At 41.3% G+C, this 22,902-nt stretch overlaps 1 protein-coding gene across 1 annotated transcript in view; it reads left to right on the top strand.

Annotated features, from left to right (window-relative positions):
* The window catches only part of TTPA (alpha tocopherol transfer protein), a 50,659-nt gene that overhangs the window by 7,499 nt on the left and 20,258 nt on the right, over positions 1-22,902 (top strand). The window lies entirely within an intron of this gene.

Genomic DNA, 22,902 nt, shown 5'->3' with positions numbered 1-22,902 from the left:
TCACCTACCACAGTCACTCCTTTTTTTATTTTTTTTGGTGGTGCAGCATTGGCATTTTAGTTCCCCCACCAGGGATTGAACCCGTGCCCCTGCAATGGAAACGGGGAGTCCTAACCACTGAACCACCAGGGAATTCCCACAGTCACTCTTGACTGTATCTTTGCACAGGTTGTTGCTTCTGCTTGGAAATTCTTTTACACTCCCACTCCCCCCAGCCGTTCTTTGCCTAATTCATACCCATCCTTCAGGGCTCATTTGCTTGACTATCTTCAAGGATACCTTCCTGGATCCTCTCAGACAGGACCAGATACCTTTGTGTTCCCATAGCAACCTGAGCATCCTTTATGTAGGCTGTGTCCCTTACTAGTCATTAAGCTCCTTGAGGATAAGGATCGGGGATTTCATCTTCATGTTATCATTGCCTAGGACAGGACTCAGTACATAGTGTAACGTTACTATTCAGCTGAAAATAGTTTGTCAACGGTAGTTTAGTGGAAAGCAAGCTGGACGACATGTCGTTTTGGTCATGGTGGGGGGCTTGTAATGTTTTATGCATCTTTAAGAATTGTTGCCCATTTTGCTTCCCCGCCCCCCCCAGGAACAGGATTGTACTTTTTTATGCTAATTTATTTTCATCTAATTTTAACTGCTCTCCACTATTAGTCATTTCAAAAATTTGGTACAACCTAGATGTTTAAAAATAGGTAAATTGCAAAGAGTATGCATGATATTAGATTGTAGAAAAAATACATACGCTCTATGTAAAAGAATCTTGGAGGATATATTCTAAGGTATTAATAAACATTTTAGTACAAAAATAGGTTTGTATTATTAAAACACTTCCTGCTCTTTACAGAAAATCAGAAACCACAAATAAAGAAATAAATTAAGAAACAGTCAAAATGTCACTGTCCTAGAGACAGCTGTTAGGTGGCAGAGGATGGGGGGAGGGGAGACATATATGAGTCGATTAGGGACGGATTAGGAAAAGGGTCGTCTTGATTGGACTTTTGGAGGGAAGCACAGAAAATCAAATTAATTTGGTGGGAATACAAGGGATCGCTTGAAATAAACGAGGAATTCTTTTGAAGTAGCTAAACCTCAGATTAAAATGCAGTTTATTCATTTAATTTGGCTAGCCCCAAATCTGGACAAATTAAGTATATGTTTATTTCCAGATTTATCCTCTTCTCCTCTCTTGCAGCCGAATTATGGTCCTCGTGCTTCCTCTAAACTTGTCCCTAATGTCCTCTTGACTTTGCAAGTTATGCTATGCACAAGTTATTAATATAATGAAAGCCACCAATCATTGTCTATTGAAGTATGTCCACCTTTCAGAGCTCACCTGAGCTGCTTCCTCCTCCGTGAAGTCTTCTCTTCCCAACCCACCCTTACCACTCAACTGCGAGGAATCGCTTCCCTTTGAATCTCTATAGAGCCCTTTTTTGGTTGATGGCCTCTATATTCTGGTTATGGAAAGGGAACAGAGCAGAGAACATGCCACGGAGCGGCTAGGCCCGTGGTGTCCAAGATTGCTTTTTTTTCTTTTTATTTTTCGGTACGTGGGCCTCTCACTGTTGTGGCCTCTCCCGTTGCGGAGCACAGGCTCTGGACGCGCAGGCTCAGAGGCCATGGCTCACGGGCCCAGCCGCTCCGCGGCATGTGGGATCTTCCCGGACCAAGGCACGAACCCGTGTCCCCGGCATCGGCAGGCGGACTCTCAACCACTGCGCCACCAGGGAAGCCCCAAGATTGCTTTTCGGTGGAGGGAAAATACCCACACATAGAATTGGTGACCAGAATTATTATATAGATAAATATTTAGTAGCTTGATGTAACCAAAGAAGCATTGAATGAAACCAGTACAAATATATAAACTCTATTTTAAAATATAAATATATATACAGACATAGAAAAAATGTTAAAATGACATACATTCTTGAATGGTGGAATTATGAATGACCCTTATCCTAGTATACTTTTTCTTAGTTTTGTAATATACATGAGTATGTCGAATTTATAACTAGAAAAATTGGATTTTTAGTTATAAATATAAAGCTGCTTCTTATTTTTAAAGAGAGCATATCAGTCTCCCAGATAACTTTAGGATGTGCAATTTGTGTTGAGCTTACTTTTAATGAATCCTGGGTCACTTTACATTTTTCCTTGTTTCCAAGACTGTAGAAAAACAAATTGATTTCTTCTAAAGTTCCACTAGGTGGTGCTACGGTGGAATTAATCATGGCTTTTTTTTTTTTTTTTCCTTTTCTTTTCTTTAATCCACTAGTTCTCAAACTTTAGATCCTGCTTTGGAATTCCAGGCACTATTCATTTCCCCCAGTCAATCTCTTCATGGTGCCATTACCAATTAACAAAAACAGATCACCTCACTGCAACTCTAGTGCTGATTTAATGTGATATTAAGGAGGTGACATCTATTAAATATGATAGAAAATCCATTGATTTATGCTGAATGATAATATAAGCAATGGTCTGTTGTAAACATTAAAGAGACATATATCCAACCTTGATAACCATGAGTCCTTGGAGATAACTGGAGGTATCTGTACCATATTTTGTGAACCACTAATTTACAATACAGTACATTAAGAAATTTGGATTGTTAATTTTCCAATTACCAGTCATTCTCATGTTTCAGATCTTGAGCTACAGTAATCCAAAATAATGGCACACTGATGATTAAATGCATGCTATTATGTATGGCATTTAGAGCAGTCTGTGCCGAGGTCAGAAGTGTTCAGGCCCAGAGGTCCTTTATTGATGAGGCTCAGTAAATTTCTCCTTTTGCTGCACATTTGTCCCCCAGCGATCTTTCTGGCTCATGGCTTCAGACATCACAAAACTATCTCATTCTAATAATATATGCTCTTTAGCTTTTTTTCCTGGTAATTTTGTCAATAAATGTCATGAGTTGTAATACTGCGCCATTAGAAAGATTTAGCAAAAATATGTCACAATTCGTTACTTATAAATAAATTTATGTAGTGAAAAGAAAAACCCCAATTTTTTTTTTCCCCGTGTAGGGAAAAACCCAGTTCTTCCCTACTGTGTGTTCCTCTCCTGTGTGTCTCCTTTCCCACTCTCATCAAACACTTCACATCTGACACTTCTGGTCACGAAATGTGGGTCTTTTCCCCAATAACAAAGAGCAAGTCTTTGGGATGCCAGCTGGGTGTCCTACGATTTAACTAAATTCTGATCCTATCGACCTGGAGGTAGGTCAGATCCCACAGGTTAAGGGCTCAATCCCATAAGACTCCCCTCAACACACACTCACAGCCACACACTTCAGATGGCAGTCACAAGCCCAGGTTATCACCCATGCTCCTGATCAAACTGGATATAAATCAGATGTCCGTTCAGCCCCCTCGTCAGCTTCCATTAATTTGCTAGAGCAGCTCACAGAACTCAGGGAAACACTTACATTTACCATTTTATTAGAGGATATGATAAAGGATACAGGGGAACAGCCAGACGAAGAGATAGACAGGGTGAGGTCTGGGAGGGTCCCAAGCCCAGGAGCTTCTATCTTCGTGGAGTTGGGGTGCATCACCCTCCCGGTGTGGATGTGTTCCTCCACCTGGAAGCTCTCCGAAGCCCCTCCCATTGGGATTTTATGGAGGCTTCCTCACATAGGCATGGTCAATTATTAATTCCATTTCCAGCCCTCTCCCCTTTCTGGAGGACGATGGATGGGGCTGAAATTCCGAACTTCTCACCGGGAGCCCACTCAGACTCACCTCCACAGAGCAAAAGGGGCTTCTAGTGCCCTTATCATTTAGGAAGTTTCAAACATTTTAGGAGTTTTGCGCCAGGGATGGGGTCAAAGACAAATATTAGAACAATAGGTGCTCCTAGTATTCTTATCACTTAAGAAATTACAAGGGTTTGGGGAGCTCTGTGCCAGGAACCCGGGACAGAGACATACATATATTTCTTTCTATAATCTAACACATAGTGTCTATAAAAGGTTGATGTGGTAAAACTAAATAATGACCTCCAAATGTCCACATCCTAATCCCTGGAATCTGTGAATGTTATTTTATATGGCAAAAGGGACTTTGCAGTTGTGATTAAATTAAGGATCTTGAGACGCGGAGAATATCCTGGATTTTCTAGGTGGGCTTGATGTAATTACAAGTCCTTATAAGAGGGACACAGGAGGAGTCAATGGCAGGGGAGAAGGCCACGTGACTATGGAAGTAGAGATTGGAGTGATGTGCTTTGAAGATGAAGGAAGGGGCCACAAGCCAAAGAATACAGGCTAGAAGCCGAAAAATGCAAGGAAGTGAATTCTCTTTTAAGAACCTCCAAAATAATGCAGCTCTGCAAACACCCTGACTTTAGCTCAGTAAAACTGATTTTGGACTTCTGGCCTCCAGAAATGTAAGAAAATAAATTTGCATTGTTTTAGGCCATTAAGTTTGTGGCAGTTTGTTATAACAGCAATAGGAAATTAAAATACTGATACTTGTATATCTGATTCTTGCTCAGTTACCTACCTCTATTAATATAGCATTGTTGCATCTATTTTGAAATCCTAACCTGCCTATTTTATTGTAATATAAACATTGTAATACATTGCAAAAATACGTGCTACTTCTCATGGATTTATTAACTAGTTCAATTTTTCTGGAAGAAGGTTTAGCAACATGGATCAAGATATTTTTAAATGTTCATACCCTTTGACCCAATAATGCTAGATATCTCAGAAAATAACCATAATTACATAGATTTTATACAAGAGTGGGCATTGTAAGAATATAACCAATATTAGAGGAGATATTAATAAAAGAGAAAAAACAAACAAAATAAATACCCTGCTTTCAGTAATGAATAAAATAGTGTGGCAGAAGGTTGACAAGAAGTAGAAGACTTCAATATATTATAGCTCAATAGACATCAATAAAACACTCCACCCAACAACAGCAGAATATACATTCTTCTCAAGTACACATGGAATATTCTCCTGGATAGACCACATGTTAGTCCACAAAACAGGTATCAATAAATTAAGAATATTGAAATCATAGCAAGTAACTTCTCTAACCATAATGGAACCAAAATAGAAATCAATAACAAAGGGAAAACTGAAAATTTTACAAATCTGTAGCAATTAAACAACACACTCCTAAACAACCAATGGGTCAAAGGAGAAACCATGAAAGGAATTAGAAAATACTTCGAGATGAATGAAAACTAAAACACAACATACCAAAATGTATGGAATGCCTTGAAGGAAGTGTTCAGAGGGAAATTTAGAGCTATAAATGCTTACATTAAGAAAAGCACAAAGATCTAAAATCAATAATCTAACTTTCCACCATAAGGAACTGCTGTTCTAGGAAAAAAACACCCAGCAAACTATACTCAAAGGTAACAGAAGGAAGGAAATTATAAAGATTAGAGTGAAGATAAATAAAATAGAAAAACAGCAGGGCTTCCCTGTTGGCACAGTGGTTGAGAGTCTGCCTGCCAATGCGGGGGACACGGGTTCGAGCCTGGTCTGGGAATATCCCACATGCCGCGGAGCAACTGGGCCCGTGAGCCACAACTACTGAGCCTGCGCGTCTGGAGCCTGTGCGCTGCAACAAGAGACGCCGCGATAGTGAGAGGCCCGCACACCGCGATGAAGAGGGGTCCCCGCTCGCCGCAACTAGAGAAAGCCCTCGCACAGAAACGAAGACCCAACACAGCCATAAATAAATAAATAAGTTTATTAAAAAAAAAAAAAATACAGTAGAAACAATCAACGAAACTAAAAGTTGGTTCTTGGCAAGGATCAACGAAATTGACAAAAGTTTACCTAGGCTAAGAAATAAAAGAGAGAAGACTCACATTACTAAAACCAGGAATGAAAGAAGGAACATGAATACATATCTTACCGAAATAAAAAGGATTATAAGTCGATACCGTGAACAACGGTACGCTAACAAATTAGATAATCTAGGCGAATGGATAAGTTCCTAGAAAGACACAAACTGAATCAATCAAGAAGACACAGAAAATCTGAATAGGTCTAGATCAAGTAAAAAGATTGAATTAGTAGTCAGAAAACATCCACCAAAGGAAAAGCTCAGGCCTTGATGGTTTCGTTGTTAAATTCTATCAAAAATTTAAAGAATGAATACCAACTCTTCACAAACTCTACTAAAAAATACAATTGGAGGGAACACTCCCCAATTCATTCATTGAGGCCCATATTACCCTGACATGAAAACCACACAGACATCACAAGAAAACTAACGACCAATATCCCATTATGAATAGAGATGCAAAAATCGTCACAAAAATACTAACACACCAAATGTAGCAAAATATAAAAAGGATTATACCACGTGACTAAGTGGGCCTTATCCAAGGAACGCAGGCTTGGTTTAACATTAGAAAATCAATCAATGTAAAATACCATTCAAAGTTTTGCTTGTGTAGACTAAACATTCTAATTTCTAAATTGAGACTACTTTGGTGACATTAAGTGATCACAGAAATTTTATTAACTGGAAGTGATCAAAAATATCTTCCAGGAGCAGAGGAGAAATTTCGAATGGGCATATTGTAAAGTCACTGTGGGACACAGATATAAAGTTTCCTTCCGATTAACTTCCTTGAGCCCTGCTTATTCAAGGCATTGTTTACATATATTAATTTTTTTCCTATTATAAATTTATTTCTATAATGTTGGCTTGCGGGATCTCAGTTCCCCAACCAAGGATTGAACCCAGGCCACAGCAGTGAAAGCCTGGAATCCTAACCACTAGGCCACCAGGGAACTCCCACCCATTGTTTTATAACAGCTTTATAGAGAGATGATTTACATGAAATGTTTTATAACAGCTTTACAGAGAGATAATTTACGTATAAGATAATTCACTTATTGAACGTTTTCAGTATGTTAAGTATATTCACAGAGTTGTGTGACTGCCCCACTCGCAATATTTTGGCAGATGTTTCATACTGACTCCTTCCTTTTTTCTGCATCATGTACACCAGGGGCTTCCAAACGTAGCATTTAACGTTTGGGCCAAATAATCACCTGTTGTCCCACTCATCATAGGATGCTTAGCAGCACACCTGGCCTCTGTGCGCAACACCCGTAACACACCACTCACTCCCAGCTGTTAACAACAAAAAAATCTTCAGACATTGCCGAGTGTCCCCAGGGTACAAAAACATCCCCGGTTGAGAAACTACTGATACAGATGATACATCCTCCTCCAGCTGAACTCTGCCCCCCAGCTCCTGCTTTTGTTTTTAATGGCCTGTTCAGAAACAGTTCAGCACATGACATGGTCTACTTCACACATACTTCTTTGGTGACCAGTGTCCCCAGGTAGCCCCTCTTGGACAGAATGTAAAGCAGTTCCAGGCCAGCTCTTTCTCACAGGTGCAGCCCAGATCTTGTCCTTGGGACGCACCTGGCATCTTTTACCCTCACAAAGTCAGAATTGGAATGCCCAGCCACTCTCTTCTTACCCTGAGAGCAGCTGCCCACAGGTCTCTGCCCTGTGTTTTCCAGTCAAGAATCAGATACGCGTCTACTAGGTCGCCCTAACCACAGGGGCGCCAAGCATACTAGCTCTCAGAGGACCTCACTGAACTTGCTTAAGGATAAAGTCATCTCCACTTTTGACCCTTTTATACCCTAGATGAGGATAAAGCATTCAGGAGTTAGGAGCCAGTTTTCAGACAATGACTTTCGTATTCTGACAGAGCAGTTTGTCTTACAATTCATTTTGGTATCTGACATCTGAGTACCTTAGGATCTAGTAAACTTCCACTTTATCCCTCTGTTCCACATTTAACAATGTTGCAAATGGTTAAATAATTTATAGTGTATTTCATCAGGTACAGTACTAAGTAACCATTAAGAATATTGCCCTTTGAAGAAATGCTCACAACATAATGGTGATTGAAGAAAAGGCTGTAAAGTCTGTTTTTACCCTATAATATTAACATTAATATTGAAAATATATATTTCTAGACAAAAGAGTAGAAGGAATTATAATTGAATATTATTTGTGACAATCTCTAGATGGCAGAATTCTTTTTTATAATTTTTTGTTTTCCTCAAATTTTCTACTATAAGCGTGTATTGGTTTTTAATAGAAAAAAATGTCCTATGAAAACAAAATGTACAAAGTTGATTCATATTCACATTCTCTTCCTCTTTTAATTTAAATATTTTTACAATGCACTGCACAGGCTTCCAGAAATTTTAATCTATTTCTTCTTTTTCAGAGAGCTTCTCATTGCCTCAGAAACAAAGTCCAAATTCCTTCGTGGGACATTCCAGGCCTGTCACCAGCCTCTTAGCCCTGAATCCGTCTGCTCCTTCCGTGTTCTGACAGGTACTTGTGGGGTGGAGACCTTGCAACCTTTACTTCCTAGACTCCCTCGGCAGCTGGCTTCTAGTGGCTTCTACCAAAGAGATACTACTGAAAAACAGGCAGATGGGGGTAGAGGAAGAGAGACTCCCATGTTCTCCATCGTATCAGTATCCCTGCAGCAGCAGCAGTCAGCTGTGGAAGAGTGTCTTTAGTGGCACCATCACCCACTGGGCAAAGCCTCCTCTTCAGTCCTAGCCTCAGCCCTGAGACCCCACTCCACGGCCCTAACACCTGCAAAGGGCCCCTTCCCTATGAGTCCAGCAGTGCACATGGCACCACCTCAGCTCCTCAGTGGATACAGCACCAGGGAGAGGACCCCTCCTCTGAGAACAGCCGAGGTGGCACGTCCCCATAGTTCTGGTCTGTGGTGACACCACCTAGTCCCTTTATTCCTCCAGTTTTAGGGGTGGTAGGTGCTTCCTTCAGTTACTGATTTCTGGATTTCTTTTCTACATAAATTTTCCCCCTAGTTTTATTGAGATATGATTGACATACGGCACTGTATAAGTTTAAGGTGTACAGCATAATGACTTGACTTACATATGTTATGTAACAATTACCACAGTAGGTTTAAACATCTCACACAGACACAAATGAAAAAAGGAAATATTTTTTCCCTTGTGATGAGAACTCTTAGGATCTATTCTCTTGGCAACTTTCAAACACACCACACAGTAGCGTTAACCATAGCCATCATACGGTACGTTATGTTACTTCATTCTTTTTCTTACTCTCTCAGTTTCTCCAACAGTCATGCAAGGAATAATCTGCATTAAGGTGCCTATATTTGAAATGCCTAGAGTAATGTCCGTTTTCCTGACTGGTCCCTGACATCACCCGTCATACCTGCTTAAATTCCACTGGCCAGAATTCAGTCATGTTTCACCCAACTCAAGAGGAGGTGTCCTGGGAGATGTGGTCTAACTGCTCCCATGTCCAAAGAGAACACGGATCAAGGTGGTCCTGCTACCAGCTGGTACCAGTGGTCTTTCCCACATTGCCTAGTGAGGCACAGAGTAAGTTAACTATGATGCAAAACTAGACAGGACATTTTAAAAAAACCAAAAGAGGTATAATTGTCTGAAGAAAATCTAGATATATATAACAAAAGACCTGAAATGAGCTTATTTTTGAATTGGACATTGAGTGTAGCTCTAAATTTCCTCAAAATGAAGGCCTATAAAGGGAGTTCCCTGGTGGCCTAGGGGTTAGGATTCTGGGCTTTCACTGCCGTGGCCCGGGTTCAATCCTTCGTCAGGGAACTGAGCTCCCACAAGCCACGCAGCGTGGCCAAAAAAAAATATACCGAAAAAAATTTAAGGCCTATAAAGAAACGTATGGGATTGCAGTTTTTTTTGCGGTACGCGGGCCTCTCACTGTTGTGGCCTCTCCCATTGCGGAGCACAGGCTCCGGACGCGCAGGCTCAGCGGCCATGGCTCACGGGCCCAGCCGCTCCGCGGCACGTGGGATCTTCCCGGACCGGGGCACGAACCCGTGTCCCCTGCATCGGCAGGTGGACTCTCAACCACTGCGCCACCAGGGAAGCCCGGATTGCAGTTTTTAAAGTATATTCGACAGCCTAGATAAGGTTTGTCCTGAAATGAAACACAAGCGTCATTCATCACATTGATCATCATATAGTAAATATTAGAATACACAAGAATCATAATTTGAAGCTGTGATAATATGTTCATAAGTCTTCTGCTCAGTTCTGATCATAAGTATTTTCATTTTAAAAATATCAGTTTTGGGGGCAATAAATTTGAATTCTTAGATTATTTTCTAATGTTCAAGACATGTACTACCTGTGTCCATAGGAAAAATAAAATATTCAAAACTTGAATAAATGATATTATATTTACATATATTTTTTCAAGAATAATATTGGTCAATAGCAGGATTTGGAATTTCCAAACTGTTACTATTTCTTTTAGCTTAAAAGTTTTTTTCAAATTCCATGTCTGGGTAATGTGATCTATCTACAACAAAAAGCAATTTAATATACTCTTAATTTAGAGTCAGTTTCTACAAGGAGAATGACAGATCCCCAACATTTGTGGCCCTAGAGTCTAGAAGAATTTCTGGCACATAGTAGGTGCTCAGCTGTTTACTGAACGAGAGACAGTCGAATCCAAAAATGTTAAATCGGTGATTGCCAGTTGTATACTTAAAACTCTAAAGCATGCAACTCCCGTATCTCCAACTCTGCCCTGTTTTTAGATAAAAATTAGGTCATATCGTATTAATACCTGAATCTTCCCTTCCCGCAAAAAGTCCTCCCTCCAACTAGGTATTTCAGAGAGGCCCAGGCAGGTACTACACACACTCACAGATCAGGGGCGGCTGCCCTCACTGTCTCTCTACTGGCTCAACCAGACAATCGCTGCTTCAAGCACTCTGCCTGAGCAACTGGTACCCACCCCGCCAGGTGTGCTCCGGGCACATTCTTGTTGCCACAGTCCCAGCCTCTCATGGATAGCACAGCACGGCCAGCCCGCCTGGGGCCGGAGCCAGGAGGATGCCTCCTCTCCCATTTGTTACGTCCAGTTAGAGGGACCCCACCGCAGAACCTTGGGACTTTAAATATTTAGTGAGAAATCTTGGAGTTCACCACCCCCCAAATGAACATTCTTTTATGTAGATCTTTGTACTCTTAAGCAATTATTTCCTCAGAATAAGTCTCTGGGTTAAACTGCATGTCCTTTTTTTTTTTTTCCCCCCCCAGGGCATTTTTCGGGACTTTTTTTTTTTCAGGAATGTGGATTGCCAAACGATCTGGAGAGGTTGTGCCAGTTTACCCTCCCACCAGAAACTTAGGTTGATTTCCTAATGCTTTTATCAGCAATCATTTACATCTTCCTTTTTAATCAATTCCAACTAGATATATTCAAAATAGTACTTCATTTTTTTTTTAAATTACAGTTTACGTAAGCTTCTTAGAGATGCATGAATATCAAGTTTTACAGAAATACATTTTGGAAACATTTGAATTATGAAAATTCCAATTTCATGTAGTACAAACTGAAGCAAATACTATTTGAAGCACTATTTGAACTTGGTTAATTTGCATAACTGATTTCCAGAACTAACTCACAGGGCAAGGCTAAGTAAACATTCTCTGGAGTTGGTGTTTGGTTATTTACAATGCTGGGTAGCGTACTAAAGGCCACCATTAAGTAAACTGACTGTGGGTGCCCGATTGCCTCGTTCCTTCTAAAAACTTCACATACAGACATTTATTCCTGTTTCCAGAATGAGGCCACCTATATAAATAATTTTCATGTAACAGGAATATTATGTATTAACATTTATCTATGAAAAAAGACAAATTAGCTTTTTTTTCTTTCCCTATTCTTAATCTGATGTTAAATAATAACTGTAGGACAGGCAGACTCTCAACCACTGCGCCACCAGGGAAGCCCTGTACCTCTTAAATAAAAGGTCAAAACAGGGATGGATATTCCTGGTAAGCAAGAGTCATAATTCAAGTCTAGAAGAAGGGAGTGAACAGAATCAAAAGCACAGATAAAGCTGATATTTTATTTATGAAACCTAAGATGCCATTGATTGTAAATGGCACCATTATTTTGTGTATTACTTAGAAAAACATTATGATACACTGCTTTCTTATCACCCAAATATTTTATATTTATAGAAAGAACTATTTTTTTAGACTTGGATAAATATTATTATCATATACCACTCAATAACTCTTGTAAATACATTAAAAAGTAGAATACTGGGACTTCCCTGGTGGCACAGTGGTTAAGAATCCGCCTGCCAACGCAGGGGACACGGGTTCGATCTCTGGTCTGGGAAGATCCCACATGCCGCAGAGCAGCTAAACCCATGAGCCACAACTACTGAAGCCCGCACACCTAGAGCCCGTTGCTCCACAACAAGAGAAGCCACCGCGATGAGAGGCCCGCGCACCACAAGGAAGAGTAGCCCCCGCTCGCCTCAACTAGAGAAAGCCTGCGTGCAGCCGCAAACGCTCAACGCAGCTAAAAATAAAATAAAATAATTTTTAAAAACAAAATACTGCATTTCAGTGAGTCTAAGACTTTTTAAAAAATATTTTTACATTGCAGAAATCAGTAAGTATATTGTAATCAGTGGTGCCATAGCAATGCATCGTAGTTTAATGTCTCTTTACTTTTATAACATATATAAAAAATGTAGTCTTACAATATATGGCACCTTAGCTTCAATGAAAGATGATGTGAACAAAATCCTTTGGTTAATGCATTCCTAAAACATCTTCACACCCAGGGACGATCTCTTTTGTATCACTCTTTAACTGACAGTCATCCATGTCCATGGTTTTCTATACAATTATTATTCCCCTCTGGCATTAAAATGCAACATTTGTTAAAAGAGTCCTCGAGGGCTTCCCTGGTGGCGCAGTGGTTGGGGGTCCGCCTGCCGATGCGGGGGACGCAGGTTCGTGCCCCGGTCCGGGAGGATCCCACATGCCGTGGAGCGGCTGGGCCCGTGAGCCGTGGCCGCTGAGCCTGCGCGTCCAGAGCCTGTGCTCCGCCACGGGAGAGGCCGCGGCAGTGGTAGGCCCGCGTACCGCAAAAAAAAAAAAAAAAAGAGTCCTCAAAAGAACTAAGCCTCGTTTGTTCTGGACTTTAAGCCAGGTTTACAATTTAGTAGAACTACTTTATTTTGACATTAGGAATGTTGACAATTACATGTGATTCACCAATGCCCCCATCTCCTGCCCATGACCTTTTGGTTTGTACCCCTGATCTTTTGGTTGACAGAGGATAAAAGATTGCACCAACTGCAGCCTTTGTGGAAAACATTTTGGTGGTTTCTCAAAAGATTAATCATAGGACTACAATACGTGCAGAAGGTCCACTCCTAGGTATATATCCAGAAGACTTGAAAGTAGAGACTCACACAAATACTTGTACAGCAAAGCTCATAGCAACAACATTCACAATAGCCAAAAGACAGAAGCAACCCAAGTGCCCATCAAGCGAAGAATGTATAAAGAAAATGTAGTATATACATACAATGAAATACTATTCAGCCATAAAAAGAAATGCAATTTTGATATTTGCTACAACATGAATGGACCTTGAAAACATTATGTTACATGGGCTGGCGGGGAGAAGAGTTATTGTTTACTGAGCACAGAGTTTTGGTTGAGGGTAATGAAAAAGTTTGAAGAATAGGTAGTGGTGAATACCTTGTGAGTGTATTTAATGCCACCTAATTGTACACTTATGAATGATTGAACTGATACATATTTTCTTATGTATATTTTTCCACACACAAAAAAGTTTGCACCACTATTTTATCTTCAGATTGCTTCCACGTCATGCACACTCCCTCTGTACGTCTTCATGCTTGCCTTTTTGCGGTGTGCAGGCAACATCTACTGTGTCACAACCGTGGCCTGGACAATAGCAATTGTAAGAAGCCATTTACATGTATCCCAAATTCAGAGATGAAAAATGTGGAAAAGTGTACCTCAGAAGGAATGAAATGAGGGTCAGGGACTTGGGCTAGAATTAGGTGTCGGTATTTAAGGTCACTAGGACAGCAATCAGAAGAGACTACATGTGATCCTGAGATAAATTCACTTGGCAACGTGGGTAGCAAAGTAGCAGACACAAAATTAGCTGATTTAAATTAGTAATCAGTTCAGTTAGAACTCAGTGCCAGAGTCACAAAGCAAAGAATGTGTGTGAGCATTTTGGCACGTTGAAGCAAAAAACTTAATAATAATGACATATAATCTACATAAGTATATATTAAATATATGTGATACACGTAATGAACTTGACCATGAACAGATCTTGAACAAACATAAGGATGCTCTTTTGATACCCTGCATCTGTAGTTACTACAACACACTTTCACCTATATTATTTCATTTGACTTGACCGTTGCAACATCCCAATGAGGTAATCAAAGGAACCCCTCTCAGAGCGGAGCCAGGCACTTCCTCAGGGTCACGTCTGCTGCCAAACAGAATCAGGGTCCAACTCTGGCTTTCTGACTCCAAAGCCCAGGTCCTTTTCCCTCACCACAGGAATGAACCGGTAAGTACCCAGTTTACACCCTCAGTCCACAGTCCACAGATGTGGGGATACTTGACTGAGGGGCAAGCTCGGTCCTTCTGGGACATTCCCTGTTCTGCAACACGGGTATAATACGAATCTTTCCCCCAGATCAAGTCCAGAGGGACCTGAAGCTATCTATCAGAGTAACAGAGCAATGGAGAAAAAGGACGACGTTGAGCTTCTAAGCGCTCCCAGATATTATGAAGCTAATCCCCAGAGCCCCAAAATACCTCTATGGTTTCCATCAGAATGAGGCTTATGGAGATAAGTGATAGATGAAGTCTTGACCTGAGTTTATTGTAGTGAATCTGATGGGATAGAAGACTGATCCTATGGTCATTTCCTCGCTCGCAGAATAGATAACGGGAATAAGCATATTTGGTATCTGGTCATATCGGTCATGACCCATGGAGTACGCGCTATTTTAGTAGAGCCAAAAAGAATCCCTCGAAACGGACCACCTTGCTCTCTCTCTCCACCCACCCCCAATGCCAATCTCCCGTATTATCTCCAAGGTAGTAACCCAGAAGCAGGACCACATCCCTAGGTAACTGCAGAAATTGGGGCTATTTAACTTGCTCCTTCAGTTAGCAAAAGCCAAATGGTTCTTAGAAGGTGACTGTGAATTATTACAAACGTGAGCAGGTGGTGATGCCAGTTAGAGCTGAGGTTCCAAGATGTGGTTTCTTGACAGGAGCAAATAAACATCGTGCTATTGACCTAAGAAAAAGGGCTCTCCAAGCTCCTATCAGTGAAGATAATCAGAAGCAAGTTGCCTTTAGGCAGCTGGGATCCAGATCTTACCCTGGGCTGTGCAAACTCTCTTGCTTTCTTACTTCATCCAGACACCCTGATTGTCTTAATATGCCACACTGGTTGGTCAGACAGGGTTCTGACCAGAAACAGATGGCACACTCAAATCGGATAATTTAGGATATAGTTTAATAAAGGGACTATTTACAACAGTGAAGAGGTGGAAAACAAAGTCATTACCACCCTCAGGTTTGGTACTGGTTTAGTGTCCACCCAAAATTCATGTCCTTCCCAGAACTCAGACCGTGACCTTATTTGGAAATAGGAGGAGCGGACAAATGAACTCCTGCATTAAGTTGGTCGCATAACCCCACAGAAAAAAGCATTTCTTAAGTGAATTTAAAACGCAAGTATTTTGACTGTATATCCCTAATAAGATATAGTTGGAAAAATAAAAAAAGGTTTTTATTATTCATCTTTATTCATTTTATCCTGTACACACAAGGTGTTTTGGGTCAGAAACAGAGTTCTTACTAAATATTTACAGTAAATTAAGTGGGTTGGTTCCCCTTGTCCCATTCCTTGACCCCAGGGCAACTTGATGAATACTAAAGGATAATTTTCCTACATGAGTGGCCAAACACCCCTACTAAGGAGTGTTGAGGAAAAATGATTTATCTTTGCATAAAAGGAGGTTGTCCTCCACCCCTCCTAAAAGGGTCTCCTCCTTAGACCTCCAGACCTTTGGTATGTATATAAAATCTCCCCAGGAGCCAAAGAGATCTACTCCCTTTGATTCTCAGCTTCTACTATTTAGAGCTGTCTCCTCATTCTGGGATAGCCATTCCAGTCTTCCTGGCACTGTGGGGACTTAACCTAGGGACTGAGATGTGGTCATCTGGCTTTCTCCAGGAGATTAGAGAAGTCTTCCTATCCTTTCAGGTCAGAGCAATTAACTAGACACACTGCTACATAATCTAATCCTCATGGTATGTAAAGATGTTTCTGTGAGCCTAGGTCTTTTTATACAAACACTAAGCAATCCAGGAAAGTTTAATTTCCCCACAGACATATCCTAAGGACAAAAAGGACCATAAGGAAATCTTTAACAGCATTCAGTGGTCTTATTTTTAACAGTATTATCGATACTGCTAATTTTAAACTTTTACCTGTAAATTATATGATTAAAACATCTAAGTATGTCAATATCAGTAAGTGGTAAGATATCCAGTGTAAGGAAACAGGGTTACAAATATAAAATCAAAGGTCAGTAACACCATGGCAACCTTCAGTTTGGGAAAAATAGGTTTGGACTCATGAAGCATCTTCTGCTTTAAAACAATGCACTTTCTGCTTCTGTTCACTAAAGACACCTAGAAACCAAGACACTCCAGTAGAAATGAGCAAGAATGCGAGCGCCTTTGTGCCTGTCCAATCACCATCTGCCCCCCATGGGGACCCACGTTTCTAATACACAGTAGTTCTGCCAGGTTTTATGCTTGTTATCGATGGAACAATCCAGCATGAACTCTTTTGTGCCTGCCTTCTCTAACTCTGCCTATGTTTGTGAGATGCATCCACGCTGTGTGTGGTTGGTTTGTTCATTCTCATTATATAGAGTGCTTGAGTGTCTGAATATACCAAAATTTATTCATCCCCCCTATTGTTGATGGACAGTTTCGAGAAATGGAATATTTCCTGCCATGTCAATAAGCAAAGGATTTCACAGTCATCAGCACTTGTAGCCCTCCAATGTGAGCCTGTGAGCTCTGAGGAAACTCCGGAAGGAAAGAACACCTGCCATCTAGCAGCCATCAGACTGCAGCCACTCCCTACGGTGAGCCCTGAGGAAACCCAGGATGTGAAAACACAGGATACTGACCCCAGATAGCTGAGGTGCATATCAAAGGAAGGATTTCAGTGAGACCAGACTCTTGCGTCTTCCCATACGTAGAAAAGCGCTAAATTCCTAAACTTGGGATATCTGGTTTTCTTTAATTTACAACAATCTTTTGATGTTCCCAACGACCTGCCCTTTGTTGCAAAACTTCTGTATAACCTGGCTCCCACGTCTCCTTGTCTCCTCGGAGAGTTTTCTCCGGGTTACTTGAGATGCTGCCTCCTGGGCTTGAAGTCCTAAAAATTCCCTCCAAATGAAACATAACTCTCAAATTTTAGGTTGTGAATAATTTTTTAAGTCCACAGCTTCATTGCTTCCAACTTGGGATACAACAAATAGAGCTCCTACAAACATTTTTTTACATTTTTTTTTGTTGAACGTATGGTACTCTTTGTTGAATATATGTATTCTACATATATAGACACATTTTGTTACACCCATGTTATACATATGAATATATGTGCATATACATAGAAGTGAAACTGCTGGTCATAAGGCATGAATATTTTCAGCTTTAGTAAATATTGCCAACCAGTTAATGAGAACAGTCAAGCATTTATCTTGCCTTTCCCATAAAAACTAAATTTCAAGTTAACGAAATAGTTGATAACGGCAAGCTCCTATTCACAGAAAGATTCTTTCTAATAAATTAGGAGAGAATGGTAAGATAGAAAATGACCATTTTGCAATCCCTAATAAAGTAATGGGCCTAAGCACAGATTGTCATTAGCAAATGCAAAACCACTGGGTAAAATGGAAATGGAAAACTTTAAAATGGATGGATTGGGGTGACAGCATCAAAACCAGCTAATCAGTCAGTACCGTAAACCAAATAGACCACACAGATATTATGCAAAGAAGATGCAAAGATCCAAGGAAGAGTCATCTCATGAAATAGTCTTCCCAGAGTAAGACTACCTAAATCTAATCAAACATCTAGATCTACTTATTGTAAACCCATCTAACACTGTTCAGAATAGAGTAGCGCCTGTCAAGGGCCACTATCAAGTCTCTTTCAGACATCTAAGGACTGGAAAATTACTGAAGACAAAAAGTTACAGATTCTCAGCACATCCTATAGAAGCACAGCCAGCGCAGATACAGCTGTGGACCAGAACAGATGTGAACCACCCCTCCTTGCTGCACCTTGCTCTTTGAAGCCCAATAAAAGACTCAAAGCCCCACCATTTGGGGTCAACGCCACTCTGTGTGTCTGGCCCCTTTCCTCCCTTGGAAAGTGAATAAAAACTTTCTTTTCTTCCCTTGTTAATACTTCTGTGAATTCTTTCACAACCCGCATGGACTCACCTAACGCTTATCATAAGAAATGCAGGGGAAAGAGGAACAATTCAATGATACCACAAAAAAGCAATCCACCACATCTAGAATGTGGTAAATCCTAAGGAATATTGACCTGGTTACTCCAACAAAGTATTTAATTTTTTTTTAAAAAAAGAGGAGAGCTACTTTTTACACTTAGGCTAACCAACCAAATGAAGTGTGTGCATTTAGGTGTATCCTAATTTGAATAGATTAAAAGGGATATTTTTGAGACAAGCAGGGGAATTTGAATATAGACCGGGTATCAGATGATATTAGGGAATTGTTGCTAATTTTTTTAGGTGTGAAAAATGGTATTTTGATAATGTAATAGAAAGAAAAAAGATGCACATTTAAGTATTTACCAGGAAAATGATCCTTTAAAATGTAGGTAATATTTAAAATGTTACAGTTTATTAAAAAAGCAGAGGAGGGCTTCCCTGGTGGTGCAATGATTAAGAACCCACCCGCCAATGCAAGGGACACGGATTCGAGCCCTGGTCCGGGAAGATCCCACATGCCGTGGAGCAACTAATCCTGTGCGCCACAACTACTGAGGCTGCTCAGCCCCTGCTCGCCACAACTAGAGAAAGCCTGCGTGCAGCAACAAAGACCCAACGCAGCCAAAAATATCAATCAATAAATAAATCAAAGCAGAGGAGACCGACAAAACAAGACTGGCAGAATCTCATCGATTGCTGTAGCAGCCTGTTCATTAGTGTTCACTAGTAGTCTCTTTCTGTTTAAAATTTTCCACCATAAACATTACTTTAAAATTTTTAAAATAAATTTACATCATTCCAAGTGACGTAGGATAAAATTGTGCTTCAGGGGAAAACTGTGCACTATATGGACTCCAGAGCACTCCCTCTGAATTATCTGATTCTGATCCTATCTAGGTTATTTCACAACACCATAAATTATAGCTCACCGATGGCAATGACAGCTACCTAAAAGCATGCAAATTCTGCCCTACCTGGTAGAGTTTCAATTGGCCTCCTCCCTTCACGGTGGAAGAAGTTAGTTTTGTCTCCGTTTGCACATTCATTTCAACATCCTTTATTCCATGTAAATGTGTGCTATTTTGATTTCTCCTTTGAGCCTCATCACATCTGCCTGGTTCCCTGCTTACAAGTTAAATAAAAAATCCTTAACACACGTTCATTTTTATATCTGTATAAGAGTCATAATTGTACATTTTTGGAAGTTATCTCTTAATGATAATAAATAGTATTTATGTCTTTCTTGTGAAGCTGAAAGTAAAATAATTGGTATACTTATGAATTATTACATGTTAATAAATAGTTGCTAAATAATTTCAGAGTAAACTGTAAGTTAGTTGTACAAATATTAACTAATTTTCCTTCCATTTTTTGTTTTCATTTCCTTACGCCACTAGTTCCAGAAACCCCTCTGTAATCTTTGTATCAGAGGCCTGGATGTATGTGCAGGAAGCAGGTGAGCTTGCCAGAGCAACATATGAGCAAAGACACTTCAAAACAAAGAGTGAGTAACATCTCCAGAAAACTCATGCCAGGAATTCTAAAATGCTTTTTCAGATCTAAGATACATTGTTGAAAGACAGAAGGATGGTCTGCATTACTTAGCAAAACTGTGGGAAGAAGCAACATAGCACAGGGAGATCCACTTGGTGCTTTGTGACCACCTAGAGGGGTGGGATAGGGAGGGTGGGAGGGAGACGAAAGAAGGAGGGGATATGGGGATATACATATGCATATGTCTGATTCACAATGTTGTACAACAGAAACACAGTACTGTGAAGCAATTATACTCCAATAAAGATCTATAAAAAGAAAGTAATCAAGATTTCCTGTAGGAGTCTACTCTACCACTTCTCCATCTATTTTTCTTTCTCTTTTCCTTTTTCTTCAATGGTACTAACTGTAGGCACTGGAACTGCTTCACATTTTGGTCACAGATATGCCCCGCTACCACTGTACCTCTTGGCTATTAGGAGCCGTCTCTCACAGCCATCTGGGCTCCATGTTGGTTCCATTTTCACTGAGTTTAATGGTTATCAATCTAAATCAATCAATAAACCTTCTTTTGTGCTTATCTTATAAGAGTTTTACCAGTGCAGACCTAACCAAATTGGACTCCATACCCCATATAGCTCACTTCCAAAAAAGGATGCTATAGCCATGATACTATAGCTATGTCCATGACCCCTCACTGAACATTTTTTTTTTTTTTTTTTTTTTGGCCACGCTGAATGGCTTGCAAGATCTTAGTTCCCCGACCAGGGATCGAACCCACGCCCCCTTCATTGGGAGCATGGAGTCTTAACCACTGGACTGCCAGGGAAGTCCCTCTCACTAAACTTCCTGCCCTATTTCAAAATAGCAGATGCTAATTACTAAGAACAAGTAGAAAAATGTGTTAAAAAATTGAAAGAGAAGAAAATATGCTATGTATACTCTTTCTTCTACTAGAAAAGACTGGCTTCCCTTGTAGTTTTCATTAGTCAGAGCTTCAAGTAAGGCTTTGCACAGTCTACACCTTTTGGCTAGTACTTTCTTGCTGATCTCCCCCTCTCGCCCTCACCTGGCATACTTTCCCAATGCGTCCACTAAGCCCAAGCAAATGTCCCCTCTTTATGAGGCCTTCCCAGATCTCCTAGGCAGAGTCAGGAAGGCTTCCTCTGTGTTCTCTACAGCACTTTCTCTCTACCTCTTTCATGACAGTTTTCATGTTGAATTGTAAGCCTTTACTCCAATAGCTTTCCATCTCACTCCAAGTAAAAATCAAAGCTTGGAATCTCTAGCCCTCATTTAAGTAAGTACCACAGCTTATTTACTGGATTCTGATGATTTATTCCGCTGGCTTCCCAAGCCTGCTCCACCCATCCCCCCCCACCCCATCCCCCATCCCTGGTCCAGGCTATCCCTGGTCCAGCCTACTCACCCCTTGCAGGTGTTGATTCAAACATCACTGTAGGTGCTATCCTTCTTCACAGCTTTATGTTTTCCCAGAGCACTTATCACCACCTCTCATATTCTGTTTTATTGCTTATTTATCTCATTCCTTGTCTATCTCCCTCCACAAGAATCAAAGCCCCCAAGACGAGGGTTTTGTCTGTTTTGTTTGCTGGTGGACCCTCGGTACCTGGAACAAGTTCTGGACACAGAAGCTGCTTAATAACTATTATTTTCATGAATGAAATGGCAGTCTCCCTCACCTGCCACTGGACATCTTAAAGGCAAAGATTTGGTTTTATTTGTGCGATTCTAGTATTTACCTATCGCATACTATATATTCAATAATAATTCGTCTCATGGGTTCCCCCTTGGGGAAACAGGTCAACTCTGGGATAGGGCAGAGATCAAGAAAAGACCAATTTAACGACCTTTCTGGCTTCCACATCACTTTCCTGCTCCGTCTTCATTACCCAGGATCACTTAGATGAGGTCACATAAGGATTCTGGACTCTCTGTTGAGGGACTAGACATGGTGGTGAAGCATAACAGAGGAAGCATAGAGTGTTTAGAAAGATTTTTTTTTGGCACTTACTAGTCATTTATTGGTATATGTCACTAACAGAGTAAAGTGCCAAGAACTGAGAAGACTTTGCCTGGATTGGGAGGAAGGGGAAAAGCAGTGAGTCGGTGAAGGTGCCATTTTGGGATGTGTACTTTGGAAACCACTGTTGTAACACAGTTTGAGGTGAGGAGTCGGTGTGAAGCCTTAATGGAAGGGGTAGGGAGAAGGGCTCCGCGGCGAGCCTTCCACCAAGAGGTGAAGTGGTGGTTCTAAGGCTCCTTCCATCTCCAGGACAAGGAGGGAAGGAAGAAAGGGAGGGAGGGAGGAAGGGAGGAAGGAAGGAAGGAAGGGAGGAGGGAGGGAGGAAGGAAGGAAGGGCGGGAGAGGAAAAAGCAAAGTACGCTAGCAGACTATTCTTAAAACACCCCCCCCCAAAAAAAAAAAAACCTAAAAAGGGCTTCCCTGGTGGCGCAGTGGTTGAGAGTCCGCCTGCCGATGCACGGGACGCGGGTTCATGCCCCGGGCCGGGAAGATCCCACATGCCGCGGAGCAGCTGGGCCCGTGAGCCATGGCCGCTGAGCCTGCGCGTCCGGAGCCTGTGCTCCGCAACGGGAGAGGCCGCAACAGTGAGAGGCCCGCGTACCGCAAAATAAAGAACACATCCCAACCAATCACAATCAACTAAGGCAAACAAACTTTGTCATTTTCCCCTTGACGTCGAACATCAGTGCCTTCCTTACTGGGAAGGCTGGGGTTCCGACCTGGAGCTTCCAGAACGCTGAGCACGTCGGGTCTGCCACATGGTTCCGCGTAAGGAGCAGCCGGGCTCACCCCTGCAGGCGGGGCGTGCGGGGGGCGTGCGCGGGCTGCCCGCGGGGGAGGGGCGGAGGCGGGTCCGAGCTCTCTCCGGCGCCCGGGCAGCGGCGGGAGCGGGGC

The sequence above is a fragment of the Neophocaena asiaeorientalis genome, unplaced genomic scaffold (genome assembly GCF_003031525.2).
Source record: "Neophocaena asiaeorientalis asiaeorientalis breed wild unplaced genomic scaffold, Neophocaena_asiaeorientalis_V1.1 scaffold226, whole genome shotgun sequence".
In the NCBI taxonomy this organism is placed as follows: domain Eukaryota; kingdom Metazoa; phylum Chordata; class Mammalia; order Artiodactyla; family Phocoenidae; genus Neophocaena; species Neophocaena asiaeorientalis.
This window is presented reverse-complemented; position numbering and strand designations above follow the sequence as displayed.